General features: G+C 47.0%; 1 pseudogene; it reads right to left on the bottom strand.

Moving 5' to 3' along the window:
* Nucleotides 1–4,823: 4,823 nt before the first annotated feature.
* Nucleotides 4,824–4,975, bottom strand: LOC149455406 (U2 spliceosomal RNA; annotated as a pseudogene).
* Nucleotides 4,976–5,497: the final 522 nt, after the last annotated feature.

The raw sequence follows: 5,497 nt of genomic DNA on the forward strand, positions 1-5,497 counted from the left end.
CGGAGCCAATCGGAGAAGGTGGCAGGATCAGCTGTAAAGTTAGGTTGCGGAGAAGAGCAAGCAGTGGCGCAGTTAATGATACGCTTGGAGCAAAGCATCGCGGGAATTGTAGTACGTGGTTTTACGTAATTGAAGTTCCTCCAGACTGATTGGAAGGGGAAGACTAGAAGCGTATATTGGCAGACGTGTAATAATGGTGTACTTATGTATTGATATATAGAGAGTGTATACGTTGGTGACATTTAACGGTGGTAACAGAAGGCGGTCACTCATGACTCACCATTCACCGAGCTGCAGTGATGACGATGGCCACCAGAGCTGAATCTGAGAGAAAATCATTTACATTTGTCACTGAAACAGGAATAGAAGGGGGATCGTCTAGTGGGGACACATTGCTTCAGGCTTCTTTTTTTTTCTGTTTTGAACCCACGGTGGTGTTGCCGAAACAAAAAGCGCACTTAAGGGCGTGCCTCAAGTCCCCCTCTCGAAGAAGTAGGACCTTTCCACCAGCTCCTGACACGGTGGCCACCTCATCCCTTTAAACCCCAACACATATTCATTCCAGAGGTTCTGTGGCTGATTAAGGTGGTAATTAAACTCACCTAGTGCCTTATCTGTTTTAAATCAACCTCAAAACCTGTGGAATTAATGTGTTCGGTTTTTACCCCCATCACATATCTGGCCGTGCGGGCCGCGTTTGGCGCGGGCACAAGAGCCCATTCATTTGAATGGACTCCCATCCATTTTCAGAAGTCCCTGCACTTCTGAAAATGCAGCCCGCACGGGAACCCTGGTTCCCAGTACAATTGCGTTTTCCAGTGCAGGCGGCGTGCCATTAGAATTAATGGCACCCGCCCGCGAGTCTGCATTCTTCTGTGTGGGTGGTGCACTGATTTTTGTGCGGATCCGCAGTGGCACCACCAACGGCAGATTGACAACTCATGGGGCCCCCGGGCAATAGGGGATCGTGGGCCCCTGCAGGGGTGGACTGACAACTCATGGGGCCCCCGGGCAATAGGTGATCAAGGGGCCCCTGTGTCATTGCCCACACTCAAAAAAGCCTATGAAAAAGTACCAGGGGCATCTCATGGGGTCCCATACTGACCCCGGGCCCTCGGGCAGTACCCGAGTTTCCAAATGGTCAGCCCGCCCCTGGCTCAATCTGTAGATCCGATCCATCCTGTGGGGATCGTCGGCTTGCTTTAAAACTTACCTTTTCGTGGAGCTCGTGGAGAGATCAGTTAACCCCGTTAGGTTGCAAGCCGACGATCCCCGCTGGATGGATCGGATCTGCGAATTGGGGAGCATAATGAATCAGAGTCCGATCCATTATCCTCAATACGCAGATCCGATCCATCCTGCAGGGATCGTCAGCTTACGTTAAAACTTACCTTTTCGTGGAGCGGGTCCGTTGTTACCCCGTGCAATAGGTGTCACCTGGTGTGGCGCGCACCCCCCGCACCTGCCTATGGACACCCCTGTTTAGGGGTTCTATTTCATTTTTTTTTTCTAGCCAAAAAAAATGCTGATTTTTACATGTAGGAGAGGAATATCTGAATTTGCCTGGGTCAATTATAGAGTACTTTTTCCATAAAATTTGTGTTTGAAAAACCCCCTGGGACCTAGAAAATTGCATCACCCAACATTTATTTTTTAGGGCCTCTGCTTAAAAAAAAATATGTTTCGGCAGGGGCGGACTGACAACTCATGGGGCCCCTGGGCAATAGGTGATCATGGGGCCCCTGTGTCCTTGCCTAAACTCAAAAAAGCCTATGAAAAAGGTACCAGGGGCATCTCATGGGGCCCCCTACTGACCCCGGGCCCTCGGGCAATGCCCGAGTTTTCAAATGGTCAGTCTGCCCCTGGGCCCCTGTGTCCTTGCCCAAACTCAAAAAAGCCTATGAAAAAGGTACCAGGGGCATCTCATGGGGCCCCCTACTGACCCCAGGCCCTCGGGCAGTGCCCGAGTTTCCAAATGGTCAGTCCGCCCTAGGGCACCACCCACACATATGTGAACCTAGCCTTAACCCCTTCATGCCGAGCGCACACAAATATGCGGCCTCTGGGCCTTGACGCCGAGCGGCCACATATTTGCGTACACTTAGAATATCCATATGTGCTGAGAGCTCGCGCTTTGCGCGCTCCCAGCACATATGTTCGTGACTCACGCTCTCACCTTTTGATCTGGACCTTTTCCGATCATGTGACCACTGTGACAGGGAATCACAACGGTCACATGACCCTAAAACCCACCCGCCTCCCGGCTTCTGAAACTCTTAAAGGGCCGGGAGGCGCCTGCACGAAGTGGTTAAGGGATGAGGTGACAACCCTACTGACGGGCAAGGTACACTCATGGTCCACCTGGCGGACCCCTCTCCTCATGGTCAGCTGAAGTTGACCGCTGAGTACTTAGGCTGCATTCACACTTGAGTGTTTTGTAGCTTGAAGCTCCAGAAAAGCTCAAGCTTAAAAAAAAAAAATCAATTGTTCTCTATGGTGCCTGTCCACACCTGATCGCACGAACAGGCACCATAGAGAACAATTGATTTTTTAAGTTTGAGCGTTTTTGGAACTTCAAGCTACAAAACGCTCAGCCCTGGTTCACACTGATGTAGTGCGGAATTCACATCTGAATCGCACTCCATTCATGCGAACCGCTGCAGGTGTGTATGTTAACAACCCCAGAAAGCGGTCTGCAAAACGCTGTGCGATGTGCAGAATCGGATCGTATAGGTGTGAATACCCCTGTGATCTGATTCTAGTGCGACCAAAAAAAGGGTCCTGCACGTTTTTGATGCGGTGCGATTAGATCGTCATTTGCACAGGAGTGCTTTTTCTGTGTGCGAGTTACATGAGATATACCGCACCGCATATACAGGTATACCTCAGTTTACAAACGCCTCGGTTAACGTAATTTTCAGTTTATGAATGAAAATCCATTGAAAATAATGCCTCGGTTTACAATTTTTTTTTCGCAATATGAAGTGTATGATGGTGCCAATTTTTAAATGCAATTGCCAGCTTTTTTTTTTGTTTCTTCACTATAACTCACAGAATTAGCTGTCACTTTCCCTGGAGCTAAAGGACACTTTGTTTCTTTTATCTCCGGAAACTAAAAGGAAACACTGTTTCTTTTAACTTGGAGAAATAAACTAAAAGGAAACTTTCAGCTGGGGGGAAAGTGACAGCTGATTCTCTGAGCTATAGTGAAGTAAAAAAAAAAAAACGGTAATTACACTTAAAAACCGCCACTGACCTATAGTGACAGCTCCTTTTTTTACTTTTTTCTGACCTCTGGAACGGATTAATTGGTTTTCAATGCATTCCTATGGGAAACCGCGTTTCGGTTTACGAACTTTTGGCAATATAAAACGTCCCAGAGAACGCGTTAAATTTGTAAACCGAGGTACACCTGTATGTGAACCCAGGCTCAAGTGTGAATGCAGCCTACTGTAAGTGAGGGGCTCTCCTGAAGAGAGACCCCCAGGTACAGGGGAGAAAGGAACCTAATGGCCACATACCCTCCCCCCTTGGACTTCAGGGTAGGCCTGAGGACCCACACCCTCCATCCAAGTGAAAGGTACACAGGCAAAAGTGAAAGAAAAATGATTAAATTAAAATTATTGTAGTGCTCTAACTCCTCATCCAAAGAAAATAAAACTAAAGTGAACAATATGCATCAGTCCACAATAAATCAACTGAAAAAATAATAGTCCAATCCCAAATTCAAAATGTCCTAATAATGTGTTGTCATCCACTTTCCAAAATGAGCTTGTATTAAGGGCACACTCTCTGCTCACCTTAGAGCTCAACCTACATATTATAATAGGTCAAATGCATTTTTGTTGGAATGTATATCCTTCATATTGTGATAGATCCGTGTATTACTCTCTCCACTTTAATACTGGGCACCTACCATCTCCACCTTCTTGCCCAGGCCAAATTTTCAGCTTTCAGCACTGTCACACTTTGACATTTGCGCTGTCATGCAACACTGCCCATATGAAATTTGTATCATTTTTTCTATGAGACAGAGCAGAGCTTTCTTTTGGTGGTATTTATTCACCACTCGTTTTTTAAATTTTTGCTAAATAAACTAAAAAAAGACCAAACATGTTGGAAAAAAAAATTATTCTTCGTTTCTGGCATAAAAATTTGCAATTAAGTAATTTTTCTTCTGCATTAATAGGCACTGATGATCAGTGCCCTGATTATCAGTGTAAACCATGTACTAACAACCTTGCCAGGTATCAGCTCTTCTTTCTTTACACTGATAATTGTCAGGTCTGTTTACATGTGATCAGCTGTGATTGGACACAGCTGAACACATGGTAAAGGGCCACTGTGATTGGCCCTTTACCCTGATCTGTGATCAGCAGAGGGCGGGGTTTTGGGACGGCGTGCATGGACGCCCTCCCAGAAGTAGACAACCGCGCTGTATCCTTCTTTTAGCTATAGCACTGTGTTGAAGTGGTTAAATAAATAGTGCCACTGCAGGTGCATTGCCTAGGTCTTGGGGCCTGGTAGCAAAACTTGCCCTGGTTTCGACCAAAAGGCCTAGCCCATTGAGGCGCAGTGCAGAAAAAAATGACTGGTGACATGACCTTGTGCTCATCCACACAGTGGGCTTTCCATGCCTACAAAGAGCAGCCTTGGGGCAACCAACTCCCAGGGGGCACAGACACCACGGGTTTCCTACCTTCACAACCTATGACCAGAGCAGGTAATACTGCTCAAATCAGGAGACACAGGGCCCTTTGGAAACCTCAACGCCAAGGGAGAATTCCCGACCCACATGGTGCACACTCATTTGGATTCCTTGGGAAGGCTCCTCAGGACCCCCAATATACTAGCAGAGATTCTATACAGCGAGCCATTCCTACCAAAAGGGCAGAATGATGGTGGAGGACCCCTACTGGAAACTGATAAGAACAGATACTACACTTGATCTTAGCCAAAAGGCCAAGCTGGCTACGACTTATTTCACACAGGCAGCCAGGGGATGCTAAAAACAGGCGGTTACTCTGCATTTTTACCGACTGCCCACCTACAAGCGGGCATGGAGCTGCCTGGATGGATAGGTACTGCTACAGCACTTTGCAACACGGTGTGGCAATTACAACAGTACATATTGAGTTTGTCAGGCAGCCCTGTCTGACAAACTCTACTATGTAAGTGAATGGGGCAACACACACTCACTATTCAAACGCTCGCATTTTGGCGCAGTCCTGCTATGCAGAATTGCCATTTGGCATCAGGAGGTGGCAGCATCGCCTCCTGAATACCTGCAAACCTCCTTTCACCGCCTTCTGAAAAATAATCCACCAAGGATCACTTTTTTGGGGGAGGATATACACCACCACTAATGGGAAAGGAGTGAAGATTTCCCTTCCTTTGGAAATCCCCAGACAACAAGTGAAGAGGAATGTCTCCAAAGGGACGCAGACAAACAAAAAGTTGTAGGGTTTTAACCATTTCCTAGTCTATATCCCTATTG

Source organism: Staurois parvus, unplaced genomic scaffold (assembly GCF_062004578.1).
Source record: "Staurois parvus isolate SC_StPar_1 unplaced genomic scaffold, SC_StPar_1.0 ptg000394l, whole genome shotgun sequence".
NCBI lineage: Eukaryota > Metazoa > Chordata > Amphibia > Anura > Ranidae > Staurois > Staurois parvus.